The 22,366-nt window shown below is 39.6% G+C and overlaps 1 long non-coding RNA gene across 2 annotated transcripts; it reads left to right on the plus strand.

The window, feature by feature from the left end:
- Positions 1–220: 220 nt before the first annotated feature.
- On the plus strand, positions 221–2,728 carry LOC140892524 (uncharacterized). Of its 2 annotated transcripts, XR_012152847.1 has the most exons (6): positions 221–302; positions 378–564; positions 1,525–1,630; positions 1,743–2,276; positions 2,375–2,426; positions 2,499–2,728. It is a non-coding gene; the product is annotated as an uncharacterized lncRNA (long non-coding RNA). The 2 variants fall into 2 exon arrangements; XR_012152846.1 differs by having other exon boundaries at positions 1,743–2,426.
- The last annotated feature ends 19,638 nt before the right edge of the window (positions 2,729–22,366 follow it).

Here is a 22,366-nt window from a genome sequence, read left to right on the forward strand (position 1 = left end):
CTACGGGTAGCATCGACTCAACCTTATTTGATATCATTGTTTTCTATATCTATACTGTCAATACTATTTTATAATAGTTGAGAGACACTTAAAAACAGCTACGATGAAGACACCAACTTTTGACATTTGTTTTCGGTTTTGCCCTTCTTCCACAATTACTTTTGCATTTTAACGCTTGGTTTTTATTCACACCTTCTCGCTCCACGTCTGAGGCAATCCTCTTCACGTTCTCTCCTAATTCCCACGCTACCTTCAATTCAACTGACAGCTTCTTCTCCAAATTTACGATTTCGAGAGACGCGGTAATTCCTTTTCTCTCAATGCCTGTTAATTTGAATTTACGATTTTCTAATATTCCATTTTTCCTCCTCCTCCAGTTATCTTCTGGATTTACAAATTTTTCCATCCGTCTGGTGTGACGCCCGGGGCTGAAGAGGCAGAGAGTGATCGCCGGTGCCAAGAGGTTGCACGGACAATGAGCGGCTCTTGGTAGGCTTCTAGGCGGAGGAAGACATGAATGAATCGATCCCATGCCGAAATGAGAGGGATTCTGAGATTGTGTAGGTACGAGACTACATGGTTGAGGAGGGTTTAAAAGATTTCATATGTACTATTTATATCAAAAAGGTGCATCTTTTTTTGGAAGCTCATCACATAAGAACTCCAAAGTTAAGCGTGCTTGACTTGGGGCAATTATAGGATGGGTGACCCCTGGGAAGTTTCCAGGGTGCGTGTGAGTGAGGACATAAGCACGCTGAAAAGACCCGTCTTGATACAGTGGGGTGTTACATCTGGAATTGTTTTTTGGGTTTCAAATTTGTATGTCTACTTTCTTTCGGTGCGTGACTTTTGGGTTTTGTTTATTTTGCGTTGCTTTTGAGTCGAAATTCTCAAACCTAAAACCTTTTGATGTGGGGATTGTCCACACTTTGTTACATGTGAAATATTTGTGTTTCTGCATACCTATATGTAATTCTATATCCGTCCCAGCCTGTCTATATGTAATATTTGTACGACAGTAAGCTTTCTTTTTATTACGTTTACTTTGCCACTTTGCCAATTTGGTTTTAAGAATTACGTGATTTTTTACCCCAAATTCTATATATGTCCCAGCCTGTCTATATATAATGTTTGGGAGAATTTAAATCTTTGATTTTGCATGTATACGTGAATTAGAAATGTCTCCAAATAATTAACTATTTATTGTACGTAAATGGTTGATTAGCTCAATTAACTTAATTTGTTTAAAATAAAAAAAATAAGGGTTAAAGATTTGATAGCCGCACAACTCCTGTTAGGAAAATGAAAACTAGAGAAAGAAAGAGCAGATTTATTGAACCATGTGAAATAAGAAATGAGTGGTAAAATGTGTCGACCTTTTTCGTTTTTTAGTTAAATTATTTGCATTGGATTTAAAGCTCTGAGGGTTCATGTAAAAGACTATTGATTTCGCTCTACTCATGGTTGAGTGACTTTGTTCTATTCTGAATTTCTCATGTCGTGTCATTGAAAATTATTGTGTAGATAAGTATGATAGTGTTCATGGACAATGGAAGCGCAATGAGATTACTGTTAAGGATGAGAAGACCCTTTTCTTTGAAGAGAAGCCTGTTGCAGTTTTTGGCGTTAGGTATGTTTCTTGCATATTTTGTGTGTGTGTGTGTATTTGGTTGATGATTATTTGTGTTTTATACAAAGTACAAACAACGCCTTACTGAAATTTTAATTTGATGATATTGAAGGAACCCAGAGGAGATCCCTTAGGGTGACTCTGGTGCGGAGTATGTTGTGGAGTCAACTGGAGTATTCACTGACAAGGATTAGACTGCGGCTCATTTGAAGGTATGGGTATCTGCTTTGCTGGTTGATAAATGAGTATGTTTTAATATGGGAAGGATGTGATGGTCCCTTTCAAATTGTTAGAAGATGCAAAAGCACCAACGATATTTATACGAGGACTCTCTACATCTTTTTGAATCTATATTCATACACTTCTGAAAACCTGAATCCAAACATGAATGGTTTTGTGAGCTTATTGGTAGAAAAAAATTATACGTTAACTTCAGTATAAATATTAAATACCACGAGTTGACCCGCAAGCAATTAATCTCCTGAAAATTTGTGAATCATCGGGGGTGTAAAGAAAGTTGTTATTTCCGCTCCAAGCAAAGATGCACCCATGTTGTTTTGTTGGTGTCAATGAGGAGTACACACCAGATCTAAATATTGTTTCCAATGCTAGCTACACCACAAACTGTCTTGCTCCCTTGTCCAAGGTTGGTATACACTGTTTTTCTGCGTGTTTTCATGTTTCTCTTCAGAAATATCTACTTTTTTTTAATTCTCATTTCGTGCTAATTAAATGAACCTGCAGGATAAGTTTGGCATCGTGGAAGGTCTTATGACCACCGTCCACTCTATTACAAGTATGTTTAATGAATTGTTTATTTCATTTTAATTTGTGTCTAGCTGCTGATGGTACTTTGATTTTCATTTAGCTACTCAAAAGACTGTGAATGGACCACCATCCGCAAAGGATTGGAGGGTGGGAGAGCCGCCTCTTTCAATATCATTCCCAACAGCACTGGAGCAGCAAAGGTTTATGGCTTTGGTCACACGTGATATGTTCTTATTTTGGATGAATAGGACTTGGTTATTTTATTTTACATTAGAAGCAGCAACCTTGAAATCTAATTTTTTTATTTGAAGCAAGGTATATCATATTTATATCACCTTTGGACTTTGGTATACTATTATAAAATAGTAGGGATATATACAATATCTTTGTATATCTCCTATTTGATACTATTTATTATAAAAGACCATCATATTGTATTAAATTATATTTGTTTCACACACGCATCGCGTGTGCCCCGTCCGCTAGTTATATTATTAAACTTGAGTTCATCTTTTAATATCATGGTCCATCATCTCAAGGTCAAATTTATTATTATTTAGTTTAATTGAATGTTATATTAAACATGAAAAAAATTTTTGGTGTTGGTATGTCCCTTAATTTAATTTTGTATTTTGATGAGCTATTTAATTATGAAAATACCACATTTATTTTTTTTACACTTTGGTAGATATATATTTATACATGGAAACGTTTTTCTTCTATTTCATCTTTTGTTTTGTATTTTGTTTTTTTTTTTAAAAATGAACTATATAGGTACACAATACGTGCATTGTAGTAACCCAGAACTCATTTTAAGATAATAATATGTTAAACATGATTAAGGGTTAGTAATTAACTGATTCCGGAGTTTAATTTGGGCTTTTGACTTCGGGCTGGATCGGAAGCTCCGAACCCAGATCGGAAGCTCCGATCCCAGCCACTTCGGAAGTTCAGCGGAAGCACAGAGATCGGAAGCTCCGACCCTGGAACGAAAGTTCCGATCTCTAGCTGCCAGCAATGCTCGATGACTCAGCCGCGAGTTTTGACAAGTGTTGAATGTAGATAAGATCGGAAGCTTCGATCGCCCGATCGAAAGTTCCGATCCCGACGTGTCACACATGCACGCAGTGAGCTGGATCGGAAGCTCCGATCCTGAAATCGAAAGTTCCGATCCTGGCCGGGAATTTTGCCTATAAGTAGGGCTTCTCAGATTCATTTCTGAATTACGAATTCCCGAGTTTCTTTCTTCAGTTATATAGTGTGAGATATACACTTGAGGGCCCTATCGGTTATAATAGAGGTTATGGAATAACCAAGTTATGGTTATAGTCATCCGGGACTAGCGACTCCAAAGGGCTAACTACGGACGAAGGTATGGTCCGGGAATCTATTTAAATTTTGGGAGTACTTATTAGCTTAGTTAAGGCTTATAGAATTGATGTAGTGATACGGTGAACTTTTGAATATAGGCTTGGAACCTAGGATCTTACTTTACTTGAACTAGCCTAGAGGTACGTACACATTGACTGAGATTACCAGCGAGTATACATGTTTATATGTTGCATTTATTTGGCATTATTATATGGCATGAGATATGATTTACCGCTTTCTATATTCATATGTCATGTGCATATACACGTTGAGCCTATACCTTGTTATACCTGACTATAGAGCCGCTCAGCTCTATACTCGATAGTCTGTCACTGAGAGTACCGCGACGGCGGGGGCATTTATGTCTGTCTACTCTGGTGTACTAGACGAGTGTGGTTGCACCCAGAGGTTGATCCGTGCGGTGGCAGCACTCATGTGGCGCCGGTTCTGAGCATGATTTTTCAGATGACCCTGTATCAGTCATCATGTTGCATGCATTATATACATATGTTTACTCATGTCTATGTACTGGGCATTAGTGCTCACGTCCTAGTTGTTATCTTGGGCACCCTATTTCATGGGGCAGGTCGTAGGATGGACGGAGCTGGTAGTTCAAGGCAGGACTAGAGAGCAGGAGCCTTGAGGATTTTATTATACAGCAGGATTCAATATAGCTGTATAATGTTTACTGTTTATGGTTTCGATTTGGTTGTATCACTACAGATTTAAGTCTGGATTATGTTACTAAGCTGATATGTAAATTATGGTTTTGTTTCCGCATGTTTTACTCTGTTAAGTTATTTTGTTGTATTAAGTTTAATGCATGCTATTAGTTGCCAGTTAGTAGATGATACCATGCAGGGTCACTACATTTTTGGTATCAGAGCATGCTTAGATTTTGGGATTAGTACTTGGGATTTAGAATTAGTTTTGAGTAATTCTTGCGCATTTGGGATTTTAATGTGCAATTCTTTTCAGGCTATGGCTGACGAGAGTCACGGTAGTGTTGGCCAGGGAGGTGGTCATCATCATAGTCGCCATCATCATCATGATGATCATCATCGCCATCATGAGGGTAGACGTCGCTACTCTATCAATAAGTTCATGCAAGTAGGACCGAAACCCTTGGTGGGAGGCGAGAATCCTGAACAGGCGAGGAATTGGATGTCAAAACTCGAGAGTACTTTTCGTGCTTTTGATTGTACTGAGGATCAGAAATTGGAAGTTCTAGAATTCGTTCTAGAGGATCGAGCACGTTTTTGGTGGGATGCCAAAGCTGCTCAGGCACGTACTGAGAGAGGACAGGTGACTTGGGGGGATTTCTGTCGGGAGTTCCAGAAATTGTATTTTCCTCCGGCTGTTCGCCAAGCACGATCGATGGAGTTGCTTACTCTAAGGCAAGGATCAATGACTATTGATCAATATCAGCAACGATTTCTTGATCTGCTACCTTTCAGTCCTCATATCAATGAGAGTGATGCATCAAAATATGATATCTTTCTACAAGGTTTGAACCAAGATAACTACTCTCAGGTTGTCGTCTGTGATGACCCGGTATCTTTTGAGACTTTGGTGAACCGTTGCCGTCTTGTGGAGACTAGCAACAGGCGGACACAGTTGATGATGCCAGGACAGCCTAGTGGATCTTTTGAGCCTCGAGCTCAATCTGTTGTGCAATCTGGACCTACGTCTTCTTCTACTCCTACTACTTCATCTGGATCTCGTGGTTCACGAGATATGTTCCGTTTTGGGAAGAAGAAGAAGAAGGAGGAGTTTTGTAGTCATTGTGGAGGGAATAATCCTGCAGCTTCATGTCGGAGAGCTACTGGTGCTTGTTATATTTATGGGCAGCAGGGACATCTGCGGAGAGATTGTCCTCAGCGCATGGGTTCTGCTAGTGGATCGGGATCACAGGTTGGATCTCAGACTTCTATTGTTCCACGTCAGCATCCAGCACCACAGAGTTCTTCTGGTTATCGTCCCCAGACTCAAGGGCAGGTGTTTGCTCTGTCTCAGGAGCAGGCTACAGGGGGAAGCGATCTCATGTTGGCAGGTACCTTTCTGTTATGTGGTATTCCTGGACTTGTATTAATTGATACTGGAGCATTGCATTCCTTTATTTCTAGTCGCTTTGTTAAGAGACATAGATTACCTTATGTATCATTAGATATGAATTTAGTTGTATCTACTCCGTTGGAGCAAGAGATAGTAACTAAGCGTCTAGTGATGGGTTGCCTTCTGGAGTTTGAGGGTAATGTGTTAGCAGCTAATTTGATGATATTAGCGATGACAGATTTTGATTGTATCTTGGGAATAGATATGCTGACTTTGTATTACGCTACTGTGGATTGTTATCAGCGTCTGGTACAGTTTCATCCGGTTGAGGGTGATAGCTGGTATTTTTATGGTGAGGGTGCGCGACCTCCGATGCCACTTGTTTCGGCTCTGAAGGCATGTCATGTCTTGGAGTCAGGTGGGGAGGGCTACCTTATCTATGCAGTTGATATGTCCACGAGTAGTACAGGTATTGATCAGTTACCGATTGTCAGCGAGTTTCCTGATGAATTCCCTGATGAGATTCCTGGTTTTTCTCCGGTGCGAGAGGTTGAATTTGGTATTGATTTAATACCAGGAACTACGCCTATATCCCGAGCACCTTATCGTCTGGCACCGTCAGAGATGAGGGAATTGAAACAACAGTTACAGGATTTGCTTGATAAAGGATATATTCGTCCGAGTATTTCTCCGTGGGGAGCACCTGTTTTGTTTGTCAAGAAGAAGGATGGATCGATGCGATTGTGTATTGATTACAGGCAGTTGAATCGTGTCACCATCAAGAATAAGTATCCTTTGCCGTGGATTGATGATCTATTCGATCAACTACAGGGTACTTCTGTTTACTCGAAGATAGATCTGAAATCTGGATACCACCAGATGCGGGTACGAGACTCAGATATATCTACGACTGCTTTCAGGACCAGATACGAGCATTATGAATTTTTGGTGATGCCATTCGGTTTGACGAATGCACCGGCAATCTTTATGAATCTAATGAATCAGATATTTCGAGAGTATCTGGATAGATTTGTCATCGTCTTCATTGATGATATTCTTGTCTATTCTCATGACAAGGATGAGCATGCACAACATCTAAGGATTGTTTTACAGATGTTACGAGATAAGCAGCTGTATGCAAAATTGAGCAAGTGTGAATTCTTGCTTGATCGGGTAGTGTTTCTCGGTCATGTGATTTCTAATGAAGGGATATCTGTTATCCTAGTAAGATAGAGGCAGTGCTGAACTGGTCTCGTCCGACGACGGTTGCTAAGATTCGTAGTTTCTTGGGTCTAGCTGGATATTACCGTTGGTTCATCGAGAATTTTTCACAGTTGGCCAGGCCTTTGACTCAGCTTACTCGGAAAGATGTTTCCTTCATATGGTTCTCGGATTGTGAGGATTCATTTCACGAGCTGCGTGGACGTCTTACTACTACACCTGTGCTAGCTCTACCTTCTGGATCAGGAGGTTATGTTGTTTATACTGATGCCTCTGGTCAGGGGTTAGGATGTGTTCTGACACAGCATGGACATGTTATTGCCTATGCTTCTCGACAGTTAAAGACGCATGAGTGTAACTATCCAGTGCATGATCTCGAATTAGCCGCCATTGTATTTGCACTCAATATTTGGAGGCATTATCTTTATGACGAGAAATTTGAGATATTCACGGATCACAAGAGTTTGAAGTATTTATTCACTCAGGCGGAGTTGAATATGCGACAGAGACGCTGGATGGATCTTTTGAAGGATTATGATTGTGAAATTAAATATCATCCAGGTTTTGTTAATCTTACTACTGATGCCTTAAGTCGGCAGGTGAGACTTTCTGCACTTCAGACTAGTGAAGTATCTCATATGATTCAAAAATGCTGTTCATTGAGTTTTACACTCAAGCACAAGAAAGGGAGGAATGAGATTCGATTGTATACTATTCTATCTAAGCCAGCATTGTATTCTCGAATCAGAGATGCTCAGATATCTGATGTTAAGACTCAGCGTTTGGCACGTCTAGCCAATGGAGTTAATACATCTGGATTCCATTTTCAGGCAGATGGTTTATTGTGCTTATCTAATCGAGTGGTTGTACCTAATGATGCAGAGCTCAGGAATAATATTTTTTTCTCAAGCTCACAGGAGTCGATTATCTGTTCATCCTGGTAGCATGAAAATGTATAAGGACTTGCGAACTAGATTCTGGTGGAAAGGGATGAAGCGAAGTGTGTATCAATTTGTTTCTAGATATTTGGTTTGTCAACAGGTCAAGGCTGAACACCGACGACCAGGTGGATTACTGCAGAATCTTGAGATTCTCGAATGGAAGTGGGCGCACGTGACTATGGACTTTATTACCCACTTACCTATGACTACACGTCAGTGTGATGCTATCTGGGTTGTCGTTGACCGTTTGAAAAAATCAGCACACTTTATTCCTTACAACCGAGAGTATTCTTATGATCGCATGGCACGTTTATACATCCAGGAGATAGTACGATTACATGAGATTCCAGTGAGCATAGTCAGTGATAGAGACCCGCGATTTACCTCACGTTTTTGGGGTAGTTTTCAAGAGGCGTTGGGTATCACTCTGAGTTTGAGCACTGCATATCATCCGGAGACTGACGGGCAGTCAGAACGGACGATTCGTACGCTGGAGGATATGCTACGTTCTTCTGTCATGGATTTTGGCTTATCTTGGCAGGATCATTTACCTTTGATCGAATTTGCCTACAATAACAGTTATCATCGTAGTATTGATATGGCACCTTTCGAGGCATTGTACGGTCGACGGTGTCGTACTCCGTTATTCTGGGATGAAGTCGGGGAACGACAAGTCGAGGATCCTGAATTGGTGCAGCAGATTATAGACAAGGTAGATTTGATCAAGCATAGGATCAAAGTTGCTCAAGATAGACAAGCCAGTTATGCTAATATTCATCGCAGGCCACTTCAGTTTGAGCCTGGTGAATATGTGTTCCTTCGAGTATCACCTTTCAGAAAGGTGATGAGATTCGGCGTGAAAGGCAAGTTGTCTCCTCGTTTTATTGGACCTTTCCAAATACTGGAAAAGATCGGAGATGTTGCATATCGTTTGGCTTTACCGTCAAATCTTTCCAGTATACATAATGTTTTTCATGTGTCGTTGCTTCGACAGTACATAGCTGATGAATCTCATGTGATTCAATCTACTGATATTCAGCTAGAGCCAGATCTGTATTTTGTTGAATGACCAATCCGTATCCTAGATAGGAAGGAAAAAGTTCTTCGGAATAAGACTATACCACTTGTGATAGTACAGTGGCAGAGCCGAGGCGTTGAAGAAGCAACTTGGGAAACTGAGAGTCGTATGCAAGCGGAATATCCTGAGTTGTTTGCTTTGTACTTTTGATTTACCATGTAAGATGTAATTACAGTTTTTGTAATAAAACATGGTTTGAATGTTTCATATTGTTATCTTGATTTATCTTTAGATATTATTTCGCGGACGAAATATCTAAAGGTGGGGAGAATGTAGTAACCCAGAACTCATTTTAAGATAATAATATGTTAAACATGATTAAGGGTTAGTAATTAACTGATTCCGGAGTTTAATTTGGGCTTTTGACTTTGGGCCGGATCGGAAGCTCCGAACCCAGATCGGAAGCTCCGATCCCAGCCACTTCGGAAGCTCAGCGGAAGCACAGAGATCGGAAGCTCCGATCCTGGAACGGAAGTTCCGATCTCCAGCTGCCAGCAATGCTCGATGACTCAGCCGCGAGTTTTGACAAGTGTTGAACGTAGAGCAGATCGGAAGTTCCGATCCCGACGTGTCACACATGCACGCAGTGAGTTGGATCGGAAGCTTCGATCCTGAAATCGGAAGTTCCGATCCTGGCCGGGAATTTTGCCTATAAATAGGGCTTCTCAGATTCATTTTTGAATTACGAATTTCCGAGTTTCTTTCTTCAGTTATATAGTGTGAGATATACACTTGAGGGCCCTATCGGTTATAATAGAGGTTATGGAATAACCAAGTTATGGTTATAGTCATCCGGGACTAGCGACTCCAAAGGGCTAACTACGGACGAAGGTATGGTCCGGGAATCTATTTAAGTTTTGGGAGTACTTATTAACTTAGTTAAGACTTATAGAATTGATGTAGTGATACGGTGAACTTTTGAATATAGGTTTGGAACCTAGGATCTTACTTTACTTGAACTAGCCTAGAGGTACGTACACATTGATTGAGATTTCCAGTGAGTATACATGTTTATATGTTGTATTTATTTGGCATTATTATATGGCATGAGATATGATTTACCGCTTTCTATATTCATATGTCATGTGCATATACACGTTGAGCCTATACCTTGTTATACCTGACTATAGAGCCGCTAAACTCTATACTCGATAGTCTGTCACTGAGAGTACCGCGACGGCGGGGGCATTTATGTCTGTCTACTCTGGTGTACTAAACGAGTGTGGTTGCACCCAGAGGTTGATCCGTGCGGTGGCAGCACTCATGTGGCGCCAGTTCTGAGCATGATTGTTCAGATGACCCTGTATCAGTCATCATGTTGCATGCATTATATACATATGTTTACTCATGTCTATGTACTGGGCATTAGTGCTCACGTCCTAGTTGTTATCTTGGGCACCCTATTCCATGGGGCAGGTCGCAGGATGGACGGAGCTGGTAGTTCAAGGCAGGACTAGAGAGCAGGAGCCTTGAGGAATTTATTATACAGCAGGATTCGATATAGCTGTATAATGTGTACTGTTTATGGTTTCGATTTGGTTGTATCACTACAGATTTAAGCCTGAATTATGCTACTAAGCTGATATGTAAATTATGGTTTTGTTTCCGCATGTTTTACTCTGTTAAGTTATTTTGCTGTATTAAGTTTAATGCATGCTATTAGTTGCCAGTTAGTAGGTGATACCATGCAGGGTCACTACATTTTTGGTATCAGAGCATGCTTAGATTTTGGGATTAGTACTTGGGATTTAGAATTAGTTTTGAGTAATTCTTGCGCATTTGGGATTTTAATGTGCAATTCTTTTCAGGATATGGCTGACGAGAGTCACGGTAGTGTTGGCCAGGGAGGTGGTCATCATCATAGTCGCCATCATCATCATGATGATCATCATCGCCATCATGAGGGTAGACTTCGCTACTCTATCAATAAGTTCATGCAAGTAGGATCGAAACCCTTGGTGGGAGGCGAGAATCCTGAACAGGCGAGGAATTGGATGTCTAAACTCGAGAGTACTTTTCGTGCTTTCGATTGTACTGAAGATCAGAAATTGGAAGTTCTAGAATTCGTTCTAGAGGATCGAGCACGTTTTTGGTGGGATGCCAAAGCTGCTCAGGCACGTACTGAGAGAGGACAGGTGATTTGGGGGGATTTTCTGTCGGGAGTTCCAGAAATTGTATTTTCCTCCGGCTGTTCGCCAAGAACGATCGATGGAGTTTCTTACTCTAAGGCAAGGGTCAATGACTATTGATCAATATCAGCAACGATTTCTTGATCTGCTACCTTTCAGTTCTCATATCATTGAGAGTGATGCATCAAAATATGATATCTTTCTACAAGGTTTGAACCAAGATATCTACTCTCAGGTTGTCGTCTGTGATGACCCGGTATCTTTTGAGACTTTGGTGAACCGTTGCCGTCTTGTGGAGACTAGCAACAGGCGGGCACAGTTTATGATGCCAGGACAACCTAGTGGATCTTTTGAGCCTCGAGCTCAATCTGTTGTGCAATCTGGACCTACGTCTTCTTCTACTCCTACTACTTCATCTGGATCTCGTGGTTCACGAGGTATGTTCCGTTTTGGGAAAAAGAAGAAGAAGGAAGAGTTTTGTAGTCATTGTGGAGGGAAGCATCCTGCAGCTTCATGTCGGAGAGCTACTGGTGCTTGTTATATTTGTGGGCAGCAGGGACATCTGCGGAGAGATTGTCCTCAGCGCATGGGTTCTGCTAGTGGATCGGGATCATAGGTTGGATCTCAGGCTTCTATTGTTCCACGTCAGCAGCCAGCACCACAGAGTTCTTCTGGTTATCGTCCCCAGACTCAAGGGCAGGTGCTTGCTCTGTCTCAGAAGCAGGCTATAGAGGGAAGCGATCGCATGTTGGCAGGTACCTTTCTGTTATGTGGTATTCCTGCACTTGTATTAATTGATACTGGAGCATCGCATTCCTTTATTTCTAGTCGCTTTGTTAAGAGACATAGATTACCTTATGTATCATTAGATATGGATTTAGTTGTATCTACTCCGTTGGAGCAAGAGATAGTAACTAAGCGTCTAGTGATGGGTTGCCTTCTAGAGTTTGAGGGTAATGTGTTAGCAGCTAATTTGATGATATTAGCAATGACAGATTTTGATTGTATCTTGGGAATAGATATGCTGACTTTGTATCACGCTATTGTGGATTGTTATCAGCGTCTGGTACAGTTTCATCCGGTTGAGGGTGATATCTGGTATTTTTATGGTGAGGGTGCGCGACCTCCGATGCCACTTGTTTCGGCTCTGAAGGCATGTCATGTCTTGGAGTCAGGTGGGGAGGGCTACCTCATCTATGCAGTTGATATGTCCACGAGTAGTACGGGTATTGATCAGTTACCCGTTGTCAGCGAGTTTCCTGATGTATTTCCTGATGAGATTCCTGGTTTTTCTCCGGTGCGAGAGGTTGAATTTGGTATTGATTTAATACCAAGAACTATGCCTATATCCCGAGCACCTTATCGTCTGGCACCGTCAGAGATGAGGGAATTGAAACAGCAGTTACAGGATTTGCTTGATAAGGGATATATTCGTCCGAGTGTTTCTCCGTGTGGAGCACCTGTTTTGTTTGTCAAGAAGAAGGATGGATCGATGCGATTGTGTATTGATTACAGGCAGTTGAATTGTGTCACCATCAAGAATAAGTATCCTTTGCCGCGGATTGATGATCTATTCGATCAACTACAGGGTACTTCTGTTTACTCGAAGATAGATCTGAAATCTGGATACCACCAGATGCGGGTACGAAACTCAGATATATCTACGACTGCTTTCAGGACCAGATACGGGCATTATGAATTTCTGGTGATGCCATTCGGTTTGACGAATGCACCGGCAGTCTTTATGAATCTAATGAATCAGATATTTCGAGAGTATCTGGATAGATTTGTCATCGTCTTCATTGATGATATTCTTGTCTATTCTCATGACAAGGACGAGCATGCACAGCATCTAAGGATTGTTTTACAGACGTTACGAGATAAGCAGCTGTATGCGAAATTGAGCAAGTGTGAATTTTGGCTTGATCGGGTAGTGTTTCTCGGTCATGTGATTTCTAATGAAGGGATATCTGTTATCCTAGTAAGATAGAGGCAGTGCTGAACTGGTCTCGTCCGACGACGGTTGCTGAGATTCGTAGTTTCTTGGGTCTAGCTGGATATTACCGTCGGTTCATCGAGAATTTTTCACAGTTGGCCAGGCCTTTGACTCAGCTTACTCGGAAAGATGTTTCCTTCATATGGTCCTCGGATTGTGAGGAGTCATTTCACGAGCTGCGTGGACGTCTTACTACTGCACCTGTGCTAGCTCTACCTTCTGGATTAGGAGGTTATGTTGTTTATACTGATGCCTCTGGTCAGGGGTTAGGATGTGTTCTGACACAGCATGGACATGTTATTGCCCATGCTTCTCGACAGTTGAAGACGCATGAGTGTAACTATCCAGTGCATGATCTCGAATTAGCCGCCATTGTATTTGCACTCAAGATTTGGAGGCATTATCTTTATGGCGAGAAATTTGAGATATTCACGGATCACAAGAGTTTGAAGTATTTATTCACTCAGGCGGAGTTGAATATGCGACAGAGACGCTGGATGGATCTTTTGAAGGATTATGATTGTGAAATTAAATATCATCCAGGTTCTGTTAATCTTACTACTGATGCCTTAAGTCGGCAGGTAAGACTTTCTACACTTCAGACTAGTGAAGTATCTCATATGATTCAAGAATGCTGTTCATTGAGTTTTACGCTCAAGCACAAGAAAGGGAGGAATGAGATTCGATTGTATACTATTCTATCTGAGCCAGCATTGTATTCTCGAATCAGAGATGCTCAGATATCTAATGTTAAGACTCAGTGTTTGGCACGTCTAGCCTATGGAGTTAATACATCTGGATTTCATTTTCAGGCAGATGGTTTATTGTGCTTATCTAATCGAGTGTTTGTACCTAATGATGCGGAGCTCAGGAATAATATTCTTTCTCAAGCTCACAGGAGTCGATTATCTGTTCATCCTGGTAGCATGAAAATGTATAAGGACTTGCGAACTAGATTCTGGTGGAAAGGGATGAAGCGAAGTGTGTATCAATTTGTTTCTAGATGTTTGGTTTGTCAACAGATCAAGGCTGAACACCGACGACCAGGTGGATTACTGCAGAATCTTGAGATTCCCGAATGGAAGTGGGAGCACGTGACTATGGACTTTATTACCCACTTACCTATGACTACACGTCAGTGTGATGCTATCTGGGTTGTCGTTGACCGTTTGACAAAATCAGCACACTTTATTCCTTACAACCGAGAGTATTCTTATGATCGCATGGCACGTTTATACATCCAGGAGATAGTACGATTACATGAGATTCCAGTGAGCATAGTCAGTGATAGAGACCCGCGATTTACCTCACGTTTTTGGGGTAGTTTTCAAGAGGCGTTGGGTATCACTCTGAGTTTGAGCACTGCATATCATCCGGAGACTGACGGGCAGTCAGAACGGACGATTCGTACGCTGGAGGATATGCTACGTTCTTCTGTCATGGATTTTGGCTTATCTTGGCAGGATCAGTTACCTTTGATCGAATTTGCCTACAATAACAGTTATCATCGTAGTATTGATATGGCACCTTTCGAGGCATTGTACGATCGACGGTGTCGTACTCCGTTATTCTGGGATGAAGTCGGGGAACGACAAGTCGAGGGTCCTGAATTGGTGCAACAGATTATAGACAAGGTAGATTTGATCAAGCATAGGATCAAAGTTGCTCAAGATAGACAAGCCAGTTATGCTAATATTCGTCGCAGGCCACTTCAGTTTGAGCCTGGTGAATATGTGTTCCTTCGAGTATCACCTTTTAGAAAGGTGATGAGATTCGGCGTGAAAGGCAAGTTGTCTTCTCGTTTTATTGGACCTTTCCAAATACTGAAAAAGATCGGAGATGTTGCATATCGTTTGGCTTTACCGCCAAATCTTTCCAGTATACATAATGTTTTTCATGTGTCGTTGCTTCGACAGTACATAGCTGATGAATCTCATGTGATTCAGTCTACTGATATTCAGCTAGAGCCAGATCTGTCTTTTGTTGAACGACCAATCCGTATCCTAGACAGGAAGGAGAAAGTTCTTCGGAATAAGACTATACCACTTGTGATGGTACAGTGGCAGCGCCGAGGCGTTGAAAAAGCAACTTGGGAAACTGAGAGTCGTATGCAAGCGGAATATCCTGAGTTGTTTGCTTTGTACTTTTGATTTACCATGTAAGATGTAATTACAGTTGTTGTATTAAAACATGGTTTGAATGTTTCATATTGTTATCTTGATTTATCTTTAGATATTATTTCGCGGACGAAATATCTAAAGGTGGGGAGAATGTAGTAAACCAGAACTCATTTTAAGATAATAATATGTTAAACATGATTAAGGGTTAGTAATTAACTAATTCCGGAGTTTAATTTGGGCTTTTGACTTCGGGCCGGATCGAAAGCTCCGAACCCAGATCGGAAGCTCCGATCCCAGCCACTTCGGAAGCTCAGCGGAAGCACAGAGATCGGAAGCTCCGATCCTGGAACGGAAGTTCCGATCTCCAGCTGCCAGCAATGCTCGATGACTCAACCGCGAGTTTTGACAAGTGTTGAACGTAGAGCAGATCGGAAGTTTCGATCCCGACGTGTCACACATGCACGCAGTGAGCTGGATCGAAAGCTTCGATCCTGAAATCGGAAGTTCCGATCCTGGCCGGGAATTTTGCCTATAAATAGGGCTTCTCAGATTCATTTCTGAATTACGAATTCCCGAGTTTCTTTCTTCAGTTATATAGTGTGAGATATACACTTGAGGGCTCTATCGGTTATAATAGAGGTTCTGGAATAACCAAGTTGTGGTTATAGTCATCCGGGACTAGCGACTCGAAAGGGCTAACTACTGACGAAGGTATGGTCCGGAAATCTATTTAAATTTTGGGAGTACTTATTAGCTTAGTTAAGGCTTATAGAATTGATGTAGTGATACGGTGAACTTTTGAATATGGGCTTGGAACCTAGGATCTTACTTTACTTGAACTAGTCTAGAGGTACGTACATATTGACTGAGATTTCCAGCGAGTATACATGTTTATATGTTGCATTTATTTGGCATTATTATATGGCATGAGATATAATTTACCGCTTTCTATATTCATATGTCATGTGCATATACATGTTGAGCCTATACCTTGTTATACCTGACTATAGAGCCGCTCAGCTCTATACTCGATAGTCTGTCACTGAGAGTACCGCGACGGCGGGGGCATTTATGTCTGTCTACTTTGGTGTACTAGACGAGTGTGGTTGCACCCAGAGGTTGATCCGTGCGGTGGCAGCACTCATGTGGCGCCGGTTCTGAGCATGATTTTTCAGATGACCCTGTATCAGTCATCATGTTGCATGCATTATATATATATGTTTACTCATGTCTATGTATTGGGCATTAGTGCTCACGTCCTAGTTGTTATCTTAGACACCCTATTCCATGGGGCAGGTCGTAGGATGGACGGAGCTGGAAGTTCAAGGCAGGACTAGAGAGCAGGAGCCTTGAGGATTTTATTATACAACAGGATTCGATATAGCTGTATAATGTTTACTGTTTATGGTTTCGATTTGGTTGTATCACTACAGATTTAAGCCTGGATTATGTTACTAAGCTGATATGTAAATTATGATTTTGTTTCCGCATGTTTTACTCTGTTAAGTTATTTTGCTGTATTAAGTTTAATGCATGCTATTAGTTGCCAGTTAGTAGGTGATACCATGCAGGGTCACTACATGCATTCGGATACTAGTATATATAATATATGTTAACATATGACTGCTGAAATAATTTATTGTTAATATAATCCATATACATGATATGATATAAATTATGGAAATCATTAATTTGTTTAAGAAAATTGCATTACCCTATATTATATTTATCAAATCCCCATCCCAATTTTATAATTATAATAATAAATTTTATTTTAAAAAAAAATTACAACTCATTATGCAGTGTAATCCTTATATCTAAAGCCCAAATTGATTAAGCTCGGCCCATATTTATTTATTACTTTTGATACATTTTATGAATTTTATTTATTGATACATTGGTTTTTCAAAATCTTATCCACCTTTCATTTATTTTTGGCTCCGTCCATATGACCAAAAGAAGTGTCGCATGATGTAGGCGTCCAAATAGTTTGAACATAAATTCAAAATTAAAAGAAAGTGTGTTGAATTAAATAAAATAAATAAAATTCCTTGATAAAATTTTAATAATTATAAAAAATTTATGAACAAAAAATAAATATCGGATGTAGAAGAATATGTGGTTGATGGTTGGAGCGTGGATGCCTAATATGGACAACGATAATTATATTCGACGAGACGAATGCACATGCTGAATATTTTAATCATCACAAAATTGACAAATACAAATGAAATTCTTGTGCTACTTGTATTTTATTTTATTTTATTAATAAATTAATAAATTAAAATCAGCAGAGCTTATCGTCTATCGATTTGAAATTTTGATAACGAAATTTTTGTTTAATATTTGGCCCAGTTCAAATATCAAGTTGCATGGTCCTCAATAAACTTTGTTGTTGTTGTTTTTATTTTTATTTTTGAAATATAAACTTTGTTTGCTTATTTCTTCTTCTTTTAAAAAATCAGGCGCGATCATGAACCTAACAAGTAAAAAGAGGGATTTAAACTTTAAAGTAGTCAGTGTTTCAAATCTGGACCCCTTGTTTTTATAATAAAATTTTATTATTTTATTTGATAAATATTATTTTTATTAAAACCATATAATATCGACAAAAATAATAATAATAAATACTCATATGAAATATAGTAATAATAATACTATTTAAAAAATAAAATTGAAAATTTAATAATTATAATAAATATTATCAAAATTAAGGAGGAATAAAACTTCAATAAAGGCAATAAGCGACATACATAACCGATTTAATTCAAAATTTTAGTTCAACTAATTCAGAAATATGATTTTTTTTAAAAAACATCATTCATTTTGATTTTTAATGACGGTATAAAATTTCGGTTAAACCCAATAAATTGAGTTTTTAAATAAAATCCAATATGTTTATATTATAATTAAATAAAACTATAAATTATCAGAAATCAGATAACTAGACGAATTGAAATTGATTTTTTATTTTTTTTATTTTGTGTCCGAACCAACCAAATTATTCTTCAAAATCACGATCAGAGTTCCGGCCGGTTAAAAAAAATCACTTATAGAATCGATATAATGAGAAAATTCGGTCCGTTTAATTTGAAATTTGTTTTTAAAAACATTTAAATCGATATGTATTGTTCTGTTTGATTTTGGTTATTTTTTAGAAAACATCAGTAAAATTGAAAACCCCGAGTTTCCTATAAAAATTAATAGTTTAATATCTAATAAGTGGTCAATAATAATAATAATTCGTGTTTCAAAATATAATAAATTTCATAAAAAAAAGACAAATTATATCCTTTTTTTTTTGGGGCATGTGCTTGGATATATTATAAATTTATAAGTGGATTCGATATTCTATGATCGATTTCGTACTTCCGAAGCTTTCAAAAAATCATGAGAAATAATCGGAGTAACTAATTCATCCTCATTGGTAAATCATTCATCAATCAAAATGTCATGATCGTCACAATTATAGAGTTTATGGAACCTTGATAATATTATTGATCTCAACCTTCATATAAATAGATACAATAGTGTTCCTATAAAGACGTAAAGATATACACAAAATAACTTTTTAACTTACAACGCAATTTACAAGGTAAAAAGATAATGTGAGATCTTTACAAATATTGAGAATATCTAGAATAATATTTGCTAACATGCCCCCTCAAGATGGTGATTCATGAAAAACATCAATCTTGAACATTAAGTCACGAAGCCGAGCAGAAGAAAGAGGCTTGGTAAGCACATCGGCCAGCTGATCTTGAGACGAAACATGAGAGATCCGCAGTTACGAGCTTTGAACTAGTTCTCGAACAAAATGGTAGTCCAGTGAAATGTGTTTCATGCGAGAGTGAAACACTGGATTAGCACAGAGGTAGGTAGCTCCAATGTTATCACTATAAAGCACAGGGACGGAAGGAAGAGAAACGCCAAGCTCATTTAGGAGAGATTTGATCCATGTGAGCTCGGCCGCACCCGAGGCGATAACTCGATATTCAGCTTCAGTACTGGAGCGAGCAACCGATCGTTTCTTCTTGAAACTCCAAGAAATCCGATTGGATCCCAGGAAAATGACATAAGCAGCTGTTGAACAACGATCATCAGGATTTCCAGCCCAGTCAGCGTCAGTATAGCCATGTAGAGAGAAGATAGTATCCTTCCGAATATGAAGACCATAGTCAAGAGTACCATTGAGATAGCACAATAATCGCTTGACAGCACCCCAATGATGTTCTGAAGGAGAGTGCATGAACTGGGAGAGGCGGTTCACGGCAAAAGCCACATCTGGCCGAGTAAGAAGAAGATACTGCAAGCTGCCAACCACTTGTCTGTAGCGAGAAGCATTGGTAGGGGGAGCACCATCGTGGAGAGAGAGAGTGGTACCCGTAGCCAGGGGCGTTTGAACATGTTTGACAGTCTGCATGTGGAACCGAGCAAGAAGATCGGTAACATACTGTCGCTGAGAAAGGACGATACCACTATGTAAGGCCCCGAAATTAATTATTTCGAGATTAACAGAGTTGAATTATTATTTATTTTGGAATTAGTGGAAATTAATTGAGCCGGGATTGAATTGATTTATTTGGAGTTTCAGGGGCCAAATTGCAATATTGTAGGGTTGGACTTAGTCAAAGAATGGGATTATTATTATTATTATTGTCACCTCTCTCTCCCCTCATTCCTCATCCCCTCCATCTCGCCTAGAGCCGAGAGAAAGCCATGGAAATGGTTCCAAGCTTTTCTTCCGTCCGATTCGCTCGATCCGACCGTTAGATTTCAGATTCGAGTTGAGGTTCACAATCACCGCAACGAGGGCGTCGATTTGACGTAAGTTTTGCTACGATCCACGAACTTTGAATTTTGTTGGGTTGTCAGAATTTGATAATTTTCGGGTATGTTGTGCTTGAGCTAGCATAGATCGTGTATTCGAAGTCGGTTTGGAAAAAGAACGAAGTTTGGATTTTATATGAATTTTTAGGCTTAAATTCGAAAATGGGTCTTTGGATTTTGTTGGATTTTGTTGTGTTTTGATTGATTGGAAGATGATATGAGTTGTTTTGAATGGTTGATGATGTTGTTGATTTTTGGTTTGACCGTTATAGCCGTTATGCCGTCGAAATCGAGTTTTGGGTTATCGGTTGTTTGTTTGGTTCAATTTCGGGTTTGTTTGAGTAGTTGGATTGACACCGAATTCGTATATTCTTCATTTTCAGATTTGGATTGGAGTTTCGGGTTTGGATCGAACTTGGAAGTTGAATCGAATCGAGAGTTGGAGACGGTATATTAATTGAATTTCTTTGTTTCGATTTGTTGTGATTCGATTGATTATTTATTTGAGTTCGTTGTTATTTTCAGATTTGAATCCTCGACGGACTTGAAAGGTAAAAAATGACATTGATTCGAATGGGGTTGAATACTCGAGTTCGATTGACTTTCGAGCCCCGAAAATCACATACTTCATGTTAATTGCTTGTGTGAACTTGATTGATTAATTGTTTACACTTGCATTCATATTGAGCCGATTATTTGATTCGTTTTGAAGTAGACGTTTTAGGGAGCTATATTGAAGTGGCTTTGGATTTCGAGTTTTTCCAAGTGCCAGAATACTTCTTATAGTTGCTCTAAAGTCTAGGGGTTGAGTTGAACGACATCCACCCCGAATGGGTGTGTCGGTGAGTTGTTGTGAAGACTTGGCCCTTGGATCCCAACCGAGTACCGATTGATATTCGATTATCCGATTAAATAATCCCGAGTTTTGAAGTCATGCATTCATTCATTCTCATTTTGATTTGTTATTGATTATTACAATTCAATCTGAGGTGTTTATCTGATATTGCATGCCTGTCCCTTTTACTTAGAAATTATATTTCTAACCAGTTTATCCTGCTGTTGTCTTTGTTTGTATGTGTACTTGGTAACAGGAGGATCAGGAGCTGGACCGAGTCGTCTTGGTTAGCTTGGGGTGAGATTGATAGAAGTGAGACTCCGCGTCGTAGGGTCGAGTTTGTTGAACTTGTATTAGTTTTACTGAGTCTTTTGAACTCTATTTTAGAACTCGACTTTTGGTTGTAATTGTTGGGTAGAGCTTAGAACCCGTTGTATGTTCTAAATATGGATTTGTATTGTATTTGAGTCTTGGAATATCTAGAATTTCCTTTGTTGATTTTTCCCAGGCTCTCCCTCCCTTTCTGTCCATTTTGCCTGCGCGCGGGCGAGGCATCACCTCGCGCGCGCGAGGAGCCTGGAGAGGCTCGGGAGTTTTTGCCCGCGCGTGCGCGAGCTCTCCTCTCGCACGGGCGCGAGCATTTCCGCGAGCCTCTGCTCGCGTAGCCTGCGCGTGCGCGAGGTGATGACCTCGCGCGGGCGCGAGGCTCTCTTTAAAAAAAAAAAAATTTGATTCGATTTTACGCGGCTCTTTGTGTTCGATTTTGTGTAATTATTCGAGAATAGAAGATTAGAAATAGGGTCTCACATTAAGTGGTATCAGAGCGATAAGATTCTTGGAATTAAACTAGAGTGAGCGGGGTAGATCGAGTCCGCATGAATTGAATTTTCGCATGTGATTGATTTATTTAAATGATTATTTAAATACTTGCGAGCATGATTTATTGATTCTTGAATTAATTGAATTACATGAGTTGTGATTTAATTTTCGAATCATGATTACTTGATTTGATCGAAAGCATGCTTTATTATTTGTAAATTACTTGAAATTGCATGATTATGTGATTTAAAATTTAAAGCATGAATTACTTGAAATATGAACTGTATTTTAATTTCGGATCCGAGTTCCACCATCTGCTTGAGCTAGCAGATCAGAGATTGTTTGCGATGAGAATTAGAATTTGATTGAGAACCAAAATTCAGTGATTTGTAGTTGAACGAACTTATCAAAAAGAGATGTGGAACACCGAATTTTGAGATGGAGATTTTGTGTCCATTTCTTACTGATTATCAGAATTTTCTCTTGAAGAACTTTAGCAGACGACAACCAACAATAACTCCTTCGACTGATCTAGATCGTACCACTATTGCACTTATAGATGTCACACTTACA

The sequence above is a fragment of the Henckelia pumila genome, chromosome 3 (genome assembly GCF_033568475.1).
Source record: "Henckelia pumila isolate YLH828 chromosome 3, ASM3356847v2, whole genome shotgun sequence".
Lineage (NCBI taxonomy): Eukaryota > Viridiplantae > Streptophyta > Magnoliopsida > Lamiales > Gesneriaceae > Henckelia > Henckelia pumila.